The sequence below is a fragment of the Bos taurus genome, chromosome 6 (genome assembly GCF_002263795.3).
Source record: "Bos taurus isolate L1 Dominette 01449 registration number 42190680 breed Hereford chromosome 6, ARS-UCD2.0, whole genome shotgun sequence".
In the NCBI taxonomy this organism is placed as follows: Eukaryota; Metazoa; Chordata; class Mammalia; order Artiodactyla; family Bovidae; genus Bos; species Bos taurus.
Window position 1 is genome coordinate 101,518,846 of NC_037333.1, and position 11,524 is coordinate 101,530,369.

At 40.2% G+C, this 11,524-nt stretch overlaps 1 protein-coding gene across 2 annotated transcripts in view; it reads right to left on the minus strand.

Moving 5' to 3' along the window:
• Positions 1-11,241, minus strand: part of MAPK10 (mitogen-activated protein kinase 10) — a 622,226-nt gene extending 610,985 nt beyond the window's left edge. Inside the window, exons 1-2 of one of the 2 annotated variants that reach the window (XM_005208191.5) lie at positions 10,894-11,241; positions 3,009-3,106 (exon numbers count right to left, since the gene is read on the minus strand). The gene's annotated coding sequence lies outside the window, so the exon portion shown is untranslated. The remainder of the gene's footprint in view (positions 1-3,008; positions 3,107-10,893) is intronic. The other variant, XM_059887589.1, reaches the window with a different exon arrangement.
• Between the last annotated feature and the right edge of the window lie 283 nt (positions 11,242-11,524).

Consider the following 11,524-nt stretch of genomic DNA (forward strand, 5'->3'; position numbering starts at 1 on the left):
GAGGAAGAAAAAGGCAGTTACCTGCACTGATGACCATCAAACAGAAATTGGGAATTAAACCAACGGACCCTAAAAGACTAGTAATTTGATAGATAATTTTCTATAGTAACAGACAAATTAAGGATACTTTAAACTCTTTTAAAACCAAAAACTAATCTCTTTTATAAGACTTTTACATTTTAGTTCATAATTTACATGTACATTTTTATTTTACTACTGTAGTTATAGTTGAACATGTTATTAATACAATTGTTGACATGATACAAAAATTCATACTTTATGAAACTACTGCATTATTAAAATACAGATAATTCATTTACAATCTGTTTTACATTGAAATAGCTCATAAAGTTCTTGCTTGTTTACTGAAAGAGTTGGGGGAAAAACTCATTGTTACTACAGCTGTGTGCTTGTTCACCCTTCTTTCACCACCCACTGGCTGTTTGCTGAAAGGGAGGGCTGGTGATCTTTCAAAGCATCTCTTTGAATGAGTTTTTGCACAAAAGTGCTTTTACTTTCCATTGAAGGGAAAGAGTAGTATGTGTGTGAGTGTATGTAGGGTGATGACAGTGAAGGGAAAGGCATGGCATGCTGACTACCTCTCTTTACCTCCATCCACATGAAATAATTTTGTCAGAGACCTTGTGATGTAATGAACATAAGCAGTGCTGCTTCAAGAACCAGGCGACAAAGTATGGCACAGAGCTGGCCTTGCCCCTGCAACTGAGCTCAGTCCCACTCTCGCTCTTGGTGAGCAGCTTTGAGAGCACTCAGAGACAATCCCCTGACCCCAGCGTGGATTCCCTCATGGAGGATATTAGCAGCAGTGGAAGTGGCAAGCTCCCTAATGCAAGTGATACTCAGCACCAGACTTTCAGGAGAAGGTGTGAGGACAAGAACAAAGACAAACATTACAACATTACAGAGCACACAGGAACTGTCTCTTGGAGAATTCTGGAAATACGGGAACGAGGTGAGACATTTTTAGGAGTCTAGGGGCCTAGTGGAAGCAGAAGGGGCTAAATTTATATTATTAATATACCTGGAATTCAGTTCATACCCCAGGCTGGTGAGAGCTTTAAAGAGTGATTTTTGGCTAACGGGTTGTTAGCTAACAGATACTCTTCATGTAATTCAAATTGCCAATGGTGGGATTGAGAAGACTTTCCCATTAAGAGAACTGGACAAGAGAAAGGAAGATCATTCAAAGTACAATGAAGTAAGAGAATGCTTATGGCAACCTGAGTAACTGGAGTATATTCTCTGATCAAAGGCAACAGGGGTCGTTCTTCCAGGGACAACAGAGGATGAAATGGTTGGATGGCATCACCGACTCAATGGACATGGGTTTGGGTGGGCTCCGGGAGCTGGTGTTGGACAGGGAGGCCGGGAGTGCTGTAGCTCATGGGATCGCAAAGAGTCAGACACAACCAAGCGACTGAACTGAACTGAACTATTTTGAGAGAGTAGAAAAGTCTCTTTTCCCCCCACCCGCCAACACTATACCTGGAATATTAATCTCTCTGCTATTTGCCCTTTCCTCTTTTCCCCTCTCCCTCCCTCAACAGGGTGACAAGAATAAATGTATCAACCAACAATCAACAAAGATTAATATTTTCTGAATACTTCTGGTGTATAAGATACTGTGCTAAGCACTATACCAGGATTTTTCAAAATAAAATAGAAGCACTATTAAATGACCTTCACTTAGTCAAACCGCGAGATTAACTATCATTCTCCATTCCCTCTATAAGACACACAGACTGATACCTACAGCCTTTGAATGTTTACTAATGAGCCAAATCATGGGATGTGAACATTTATCCTTCCTCCAGCTGAGTTAAAACAACCAAAAGCCATTCATTCATTGCCTTCACAGAATCTGAGTGCCTACCATATGACAGGCACTGTTGTAGGAGCTAGGGACATAGCAATGAATAAAACAGACAAAAATCCTACTTTAATGAAGCTTACATAAAAATCAATTGTTTTAGTTTTCCAAACTCTTAATGTAAGTTATTCCTGCTAATGTAACTAGGTAATTTAATTTTTATATACTTAAGTGTAAAAGACATTTTCCTACTGAAAATAAAGTTGAAATTTTAAAACAGTTAAAATGGTTCATTTTATGTTGTGTATATATTTTACCATAATTTTAAAAAAATGAAGTTGAATGCTACAGAAAGACAAATTGTTGCCACAAATTACCAGAAGCAAAAAAACTGTAATATACTATACAAATATAGAAGTACTCTAAAGTCATATTACTGTGCTAGTGTCCTTTAGGTTCCATATTTCCTTTAACATAAAACAAAACAGAAAATTGTAGCTTTTGCATTTGGAAAGAGTTTACGTAAAAAAGACAACTTGGAACTCATGGTCAGAATCAAAGATTGGCCCAGCATCAAAAGATTTGCTAATGAATGTGTAATGACAGGTTTTTTTCATAAAAGTAAAGTGCTTAAAATTATATATGTATAATTTTTTTTTACACTTTCCTACTTTAACTTTGTAGATGAACTAAAGGACTGCTCAGCTTCAACTCTCTAAGATAAACTTCCTCTCTTCGCGTGGTTGTCAAGTGTGGCCGGGTTCAGTGTTTCTCCCACTAAATGATATTCTAAGTCAGGAGAGGGCCCTAAACTGGTAACCAGTTTCCATAAATTAGATCATTTTCCTCTTAGGTTTTCTTTTAAACATTACAGAAGAGAATGCAAAAATCAAGGCAATCAACTTTTGAGGAATTTCTTACAAAGTGATGCTTTGTTTCATTAAACATTCTGATTCCACCTTACAAAGCCTTTAATGATCAACTTCCCTGCACAGCAGCTCACTCTCATCAGACTTTAGTTTATGTTCCTTAAGACAGAGCATAAACTAGAAAGCTTAACTTCTGATTTGGTTTCCATTTCTGGGAACACTTAAAAAAAAAGAAGATTAACAGTCATGAACCCTAAGGCAAGTCCTTTAGGTCAGATTTAGATGACAGCATATTCATATTAAATTACCTTGTGTGTGTTCAGACATGGCCAAGTTTCAAAAAGCAGAAGGGCTATGCTTATTTGCCATACTCCCTTCAACCAAAGTGGAGAGGTGGTTCCAAAACCTGCCAGGACAAGTAATAGAAATGAGTCAGAGAGGACCGGCCCCGGTAAAAACTGTGAATTAGGCAGTTTGACTTCAGCGCCACACCCCTTGAGTACTATATACTTCTCTGCCCCTCCCTTGGTATCAGCAGCCCTGAGGGTCACCCTCACACCGCATACCTCTTCTACTCACGCGGAAACTAGCTTCCCCTCATTCCTCTTTCCCCTTCACTAATTAAAATTTACCTCCCCAGTATCTCTCACCCTCAGGGTTTAAAGTGACAGCTACCTAATTTGATAAAGCAATCACATGAATGCCCGAAGAGAGAAAGTTGGAAGGGAAAGCAAATTTAACTTCACACTTCTAAAGTTGACACCTTGCAGTTTAACTCATTAGTGACTAAAAGTGAGAATTACCAGCTGAGGCATTCAGGGGAGAGAAATATTCTGAGTCAGGTGGAGCACCTGGCAAATCAAGTAGGAGGAAGTGAATGCTTTTAGCCTAACATGGTTCCAGCCTTCATCTGAGTGGCTAATAAGTCGTGGTCAAGTTTGGGGGCCAAGGTTTCCCTGGTAGCTCAGTTGGTAAAGAATCTGCTGGTAAAGAGACCCTGGTTCGATTCCTGGGTCGGGAAGATCCCCTGGAGAAGGGATAGGCTACCCACTCCAGTATTCCTGGGCTTCCCTGGTGGCTCAGATGGCAAAGAATCCACCTGCAATGTGGGAGATCTGGGTTCAATCCCTCAGTTGGGAAGATCCCCCGGAGGAAGGCATGGCAACCCACTCCAATATTCTTGCCTGGAGAATCCCCATGGACAGAGAGGCCTGGCGTGCTACGGTCCACGGGGTTGCAAACAGCTGGACACAACTGAGCAACTAACTACACAGTAGTAGTGTGTAGTTAGTAGTCTAGTAGTGCAGTAGACTCTTTGTGACCCCATGGACTGAAGTTCGCCGGGCCTCCCTGTCCACTGTCAACTCCCAGAGCTTGCTCAAACTCATGTCCATCAAGTCGGTGATGTCATATAACCATCTCATCCTCTGTCATCCCCTTCTCCTCCTGCCTTCAATCTTTCCCAGCATCAGGGTCTTTTCCAATGAGTCAGTTCTTCGCATCAGGTGGCCAAAGTATTGGAGCTTCAGCTTCAGCATCAGCCCTTCCAACGAACACCCAGAACTTATCTTCTTTAGAATGGACTGGTTGGATCTCCTTGCAGTCCAAGAGACTCTCAAGAGTCTTCTCCAACGCCACAGTTCAAAAGCATCGATTCTTTGGCACTCAGCTTTCTTTCTGGTCCAACTCTCACATCCACACATGACTACTGGAAAAACCATAGCTTTGACTAGACAAACCTCTGTCAGCAAAGTGATGCCTCTGTTTTTAAATATGCTGTCTAGGTTGGTCATAGTTTTTCTTCCAAGGAGCAAGCATCTTTTAATTTTATGGCTGCAGTCACCACCTGCACTGATTTTGGAGCCCAAGAAAATAAAATCTCTCACTGTTTTCATTGTTTCCCCCATCTATTTGCCATGAAGTGATGGGACTGGATGCCATGATCTTCGTTTTTTGAATGTTGAGTTTTAAGCCAGCTTTTTCACTCTCCTCTTTCACCTTCATCAAGAGGCTCTCTAGATCCTCTTTGCTTTCTGCCACAAGGGTGGTATCATCTGCATATCTGAGGTTGTTGATATTTCTCCTGGCAATCTTGATTCCAACTACAACTAAACAGTACGGGGGAAATGAGAAAAGAGCCAAGAATCTGGTTGGCAAAAAAAAAAAAAACAGAAGCACCACAATTAAATTTTTCTGACAATCTTTCATAGGACTACCTGACCCTGGCACCTAATAAATACTTTCGAAAGTTTCTCTTCAGAATGAAAGAGATTATTTATAATTTCTGTCTCATTAAGTTTAACACTAATTGCAAATATCTGTACAGTTTTGGTTGTTGCTGTTATTTGATTTTTTAAAACAGTGCTGTAAAGTTTACAAATAGCTTTTATACACGTATTTCATTTACTTCAATTGAACACTGAAAGAACATTACAGGCTAGTACTCAATGGACATGGGTTTGAGCAAATTCCGGGAGATAGTGAAGGACAGGGAAGCCTGGCATGCTGCTTCCATGGGGTTATAAATAGTCAGACATGACCTAGCAACTGAACACCATGTGGAACATATCAGCTATTCCTATTTCCTTCACTTTCTAGAGGAGGAAAATCATGCTCAAAGGAGTTTGATAACTTGCCAAGATTTGTACTTGAGTCTTCCGAGTGCAAATGTTGTGCTCTTCCATTGTAGTGAGTTACCAGGCAGCCTCCCAATGCTTAAGAGTTACCTTTGCCACTGCTGTCATGTAACTCCTCATCCTAGGGGAATTCTCACATTTTAAAGAGAGTTCAGCTACCACCAAAAGAAAACAACCTGCTTATTCAATGGAGCCAAGGGTAATTGTAGTCCTATCTGGTTTCCATCACTGCATTTTCTCGCTAGGTAATTCTTGGTTCACTTGGAAGTGTTACTACTGCCTCACAAAGTCTTCCTTAAACACTGTTGTAGAGTTTGTGCTCCAATTACCTGCTCGTGTTTTGGAGGATTACTTATCTCTCTTCTGCTTCTCACTTGAGCAAAGTTCCCATCACAGCCCTTACTTTGTAAGCAAGAAAGGATAATATGTTCCTGGGCTTATAGTGGGAAAAAACACTAACATAGTTGGTACAAGTCAAAATACAAATATTTCATATTGAGATGAACACAAGAAGTCAGCTGGGAAAACACTGCTATTTACAGATTTCGATTAGCTTAGGATTCATTTCAACCTTTAAAAGGTGATATTTTAAAATCATTGGCATTTAAAGCACACAATCGCAATGTTTTGGAGAGATATATACCCTTTCCTGAATTTGTTGAAGTGTTTATTAGACACTTTCCCTAGAAAAATACACAAAACACACATTTTTGGAATACAGTCTCAAGGAGACTGTTATGGGGTGATCCCTGGGTCCCACAGAAAACATTTCTTAGGATGGTCCTCAAGTAATGGACATTCCGAGGCTCACGGATCATGTTGTCCTTGCTCAGTTGTTGTGTCCAACCCTTCGCGACCCAATGGACTGCAGCATGCCAGGCACCCCTGACCTTCACTATTTCCCTGAGTTTGCTCAGATTCATGTCCATTGAGTTGGTGATGCTACCTAAGAATCTCATCCTCTGTTGCCCCTTCTCCTTCTGCCCTCAATCCTTCTCAGCTGCAAGGCCTTTTCCATTGAGTCAGTTCTTCGCATCAGGTGGCCAAAGTTTTAGAGCTTCCACTTTAGCGTCAGTCCTTCCAATGACTATTCAGGGTTGGACCATATGGGAGCCCAATTAAATTTGTGTTATGGCCAGCTATCTAATTTCTTTATTGTTAGAAGTGATAAACTATATTGACCTTTTTGTTTATAAGTTTTAATAGAAACTAGCAAAAGAGAAATGGCAACCCACTCCAGTATTCTTGCCTGGAGAATCCCAGGGACGGGGGAGCCTGGTGGGCTGCTGTCTATGGGGTCGCACAGAGTCGGACACGACTGAAGTGACTTAGCAGAAGCAGAAGCAGCAAAAGAGAAAGAGATTTTCTTTCATCTTTTAGAGAAAAATCAGGTATGCTAGCCTCTGAATTAGCACTGTCCTATAGGACTTCTCCCAGAGAAAGCAATGGCACACCACCCCAGTACTCTTGCCTGGAAAATGCCATGGACGGAGGAGCCTGGTAGGCTCCAGTCCATGGGGTTGCTAAGAGTTGGGCACGACTGAGCAGCTTCACTTTCACTTTTCACTTTCATGCATTGAAGAAGGAAATGGCAACCCACTCCAGTATTCTTGCCTGGAGAATCCCAGGGACAGAGGAGCCTAGTGGGCTGCCGTCTATGGGGTCGCACAGAGTCGGACACGACTGAAGGGACTTAGCAGCAGCAGCAGCAGCATAGGACTTCTCCAGGAATTGGTGATGGACAGGGAAGCCTGGCGTGCTGCAGTCCATGGGGTCGCAAAGAGTCGGACATGACTGAGCAACTCAACTGAATAAGACTTCTTGCCATGATCGAAATGTTCTGTGTCTCTACTGCTCTGTATCTGTGCTACACTTGAAACACTCCTAGTTTGACTGAGGAACTGAATTTTTAATTTAATTAAAATTTACAAAAAATTTTTTTTCATGATGAAAACTTTTAAGATCTACTCTCTTAGCAACTTTCAAATATACAATAGAGTGTTATTAACTATAGTGCCTTTGCCATACATTATATGCCCATGAATTTATACATCCCCATGACTTATTTTATAGTGGGCAATTTGCCTTTTTTAACCCCTTTGGCCTTCTATACAAAAGTAAACAATCTTGTGAAGATTTTAAATTAAAACATTTCAGAAATGCAACGTTTTCTGGATTTCTAATTCTTGTAGAAACCATTGGTAACACTCTAAGTATCACCATATATCAAAACATAGATATATGTACTTTTGAACAGAAATAAGATCATTCTGTATGGCCACTTGATTTTGTCACCAGGTAATATACCTGAGTAACCATAGTTAACTTAATCATTCCACCATTATGGACATTTATTTTGTTTTTAAATTTTCTGACTATCAACAATACTGCAAAGAATATTCTTTTCTTTTTTTTTCTTTTTGCCACACTGCATGTGGGATCCTCACTCCCTCTCTGACCAAGGATCAAACACATGATTCCTGCATTGGAAGCCTGAAATCTGAACCACTGAGCCACCAGGAAGGTCCCAGAAAGAGATCATATCTCTGGTCATGGGTATACATATTTTTATAGGAAAAATTTCCAAAAAATAAGTAAAAGGATATAAACATCATAAATTATGAAAGACACTGCAACTGCACTCCCAAATGGAATAACCCAATTTATAATCCTACCAACAATTATGAGACAATATCTATTTCACGTGTTTTCACCAACACCAGATATTACATCTTTAAAAATATTTTTCCAATTCAATAGTTACAAATGTATCATTTTTAGTTTTACTTCTCTATACAGTTGTTTTATTTTTAAATATTTATTGCTTTTTAAAATTTCTTTTGTAAATTTCCTATTTGTTGCATTTTTTATTACTCTATAGAAGCTTTACATGGCTATGTAGTAAAATTTACAAATTCTTTTAAGGTTTGGGGGGACAAATGGGTAGTTACTGCTACCACCAAAATAAATTCCATATGGATCAAAGAATAAACTGTGAAGGCTATAAAAGCTCTAGAAGAAAATATGGGATAATATTTTTGGTAACAGAAAATAGACTGGCTTGTAGACATATAAAAAGTGCTCATAAGAGAATTGAAAGTACAGATGTAATGTGATAGCATTTTGTATTTATTAGATTGGCAAAGTTCAAAAAAGTTTAATGATGAGGATGTAAAGAAACAGAATGCACTCTCAAAATTTTCATCTGTATTAGAATGACTGTAACTTGTACCACTTCTTGGCTTTGTCCATCAAAACATAAAATGTTACTCTAACATTTTATAACTCAATAAAAGATGAGTATCTTTTATTGCTTCTGAAAGTTTTTCTATTAGTCCTTAGAGTTTGCATATAATTTGCAAACAAATGACAATCCTAACATTTTCAGTGTTTAATTTCTTGTTTCTATTCCACACCAGTGGATAAAGAATCCACCTGCATTGTAGGAGACACAGAAGACTCGGATTAGATCCCTAGGCCAGGAAGATCACCTGGAGGGAGAAAATGGCAACCCACTCCAATATTCTTGCTTGAAAAACCCCATGGACTAAAGAGCTTGGTGGACTATAGTCCAAAGGGTCGGAAAGAGTCGTTCACAACTGAGTGACTAAGTACATTCCATATCTAATTTCATTGGCTATCATTTCCTTACCTGGACTGATGGTGGGCATTCTTGGCCTTGCTCCTGACTCCAGCAGAAATTAGCATAGTGGTTCATTATTCAGCAAGTTTCTGACTTTGATGTAAAATATACATTCTTCAAAACTGTTTATTAAGGAACGATGCTGGATTTTACAAAATCCTTTTCAGTATCAATTAAGGCACACAGTTTCTCTCCTTTGACTTAATATAGTCAACTATATAAGTTTTCTATTACAGAATCATTCTTATATACTTGGCATAATTCCTAACTTCGGCATACATTCGTAATACAGTTCTAGTTCTACTGTTAATATTGTACTTTAATTTTACATTATATCCAAAAAGGAGATTAAACTATAGATTTCTCTTTTGTGTACTCTATCAGGTTCTGGTATCACAGTCATTTATTTTAAAACCAGCCTTTCAGCTCCTATAAGACACAAGGATCACTGGGAAAAAGCCTGGAGGGCAACCACCTGAAAAGGCCTTAATGCACACACAAACACACACACAAACTCACAACACTTTAGTTTTTCTAACTACTTTTGTGAAAATTTCCAAACCATCCTCTTTATACCTTCTTTCTGACATGAATGCATAAGTTATCCCAAGTATTATGGATATTGCTTTTCTTTCTAATAAATGCAGGAACTTTTCTTTCAGTGGCAAAACAGAGGCAGATGTTCCATGAAAGCTTTTATTCTCACAAAATGACCTCTCCCACTCTACCTTCCCAACCCATACTTAAACCAGAACATTTAAAACCTCCTATTTCAGAAAATGAGGGAAGGGCTAGGGAATTGCGCCAATCCTTCATTTCTGTCTCTAGGTCAGCTGGCCTGATCTTCTCATTGTTATTTACTTCACCACTCTATTCCTGCTGTTGCATTTTGGTTTTACATTTTTCTTTCAAATAAATGTCTTTCCTCATCTTTGCTTCCTTCATCCCACTCCCTACCCTTCCAAGTCCAATTTAAATTCCTTTCCTCCTTAATCTGACTAATCCAGCCCATTCGACATACCACAGACTTGCTCTCATTGACTACTGCACTGCACTCAGTGTTTGGCTGCACATTCTGGCTATAATCTCAAATTGTTTCAAGAATGCTAGTTTTCTTTCTTAGGCCTTGCGTTTATCTCCTTGAGGGCAGGGTCCTTATCTTAAAATTCTGCTGTGCATTTTCTATTGTGTTTAGTGCTGTAAGTAATCACACTCAGCCCATATTTGCAAGGCATATTCGACTGAATACATCCATCACAGCTATTCATTTAGTAAATGAGATAATGAAAACGCAAGTGCTCACCAAAGGTAAATCATTATTATTAATTCCCTCATTCATCATACATGTACAGCAGCCTCAGGGGCTAAGGAGCCTAAAGATTGCAGCTCTTATTTTGCTTCATATCTCTCCATTTTGGAACCAGCCAAGAAGGTGAGATTCATCTAGGGCTTAACACGGAGGGGGGAGGGGGTGTGGTCCAAGAATAACTTAACCTGCAGGTCCCCTTGTACCAGGTTTACCTTATACTTCTGAGAGTAAACCCAAACACTTGAAACTCAAATGATGAGATATCCTTTGCTCTTGAATTCAGTAAGACTTCCTGGTTAAACTGTGGACACGAAAATTTTTTAGCTGCTAGGACATACTTTTACTAAGCTGTAATATGTAGTTCTATAGAAAAATGGGTGTCTTTATTTTATTCCATTATGTCAAACTAAAAACTTCATTTTTTTTTAAACTTTAGGATTATCTGAACTTCAGAAGGAAAATAACAGGATTTTACGTACTTTATTATTATTATTTTTTTTTTTTTTCAAAAAGATGAGAATGTGAGTTTTCCTGAGGGCATCTGGGGTTGACTAAGTGTTCCACCGCATCTCTGAAGATCACTTTACAACTGTGGGAAAACTCACCGAGCTGTTTTCGTCGACCCCGCCATTTCCAAGTTGCAATATTGCTGCAGGGAACTGGCACAGCCCCGCTCTTTCTCGCATTCTTCTCCTCACCCTTTCAAAGCCCAAATCCGCCCGGTGAGAATATGGAAACAAGGCTGGAGACAAGGGAGTGCAAAGAGAGGGGGAGGGGTTTATTTAGATTCGCAGAGGAAGAGCAGGGCATTTTTCCATTCTCCCTCGCATTCCCCAGGGCCATAAAGTTCTGTTTCCGAAGTTGGAAGTGTGGGGGCAGTCGGCGGCATTTTCAACTTGGTCTGAAATTACGAGTCCACCCCGGAGGGGCTAGGAACTTTTCCCGCGGGGCCATCAACCTGAGCTTCTGGCAAGCCAGAAGTTCTCGAAAAGCCAGGCCCAAGGCACCGGTTGTCATAGGAACCTGGGCGCCGGTCTCCCCGGCGACCTCGTCTCTAGGGAGGGGGCGGGGCTGAGTGGCCGTCGGGCCAATGAGGTCGAGGGGATGGCTTGGTCGGAGATCCGCGGGGCTTCAGAAGTCCGAAGAGGGTTGATTGACAGGGACTGGGGCGGAGCCAGGCGAGCGCCAGAGGTGGAGCCCGAGAGGAGTCGGGAGCTCCCGCAGCCGCGGCGCGGC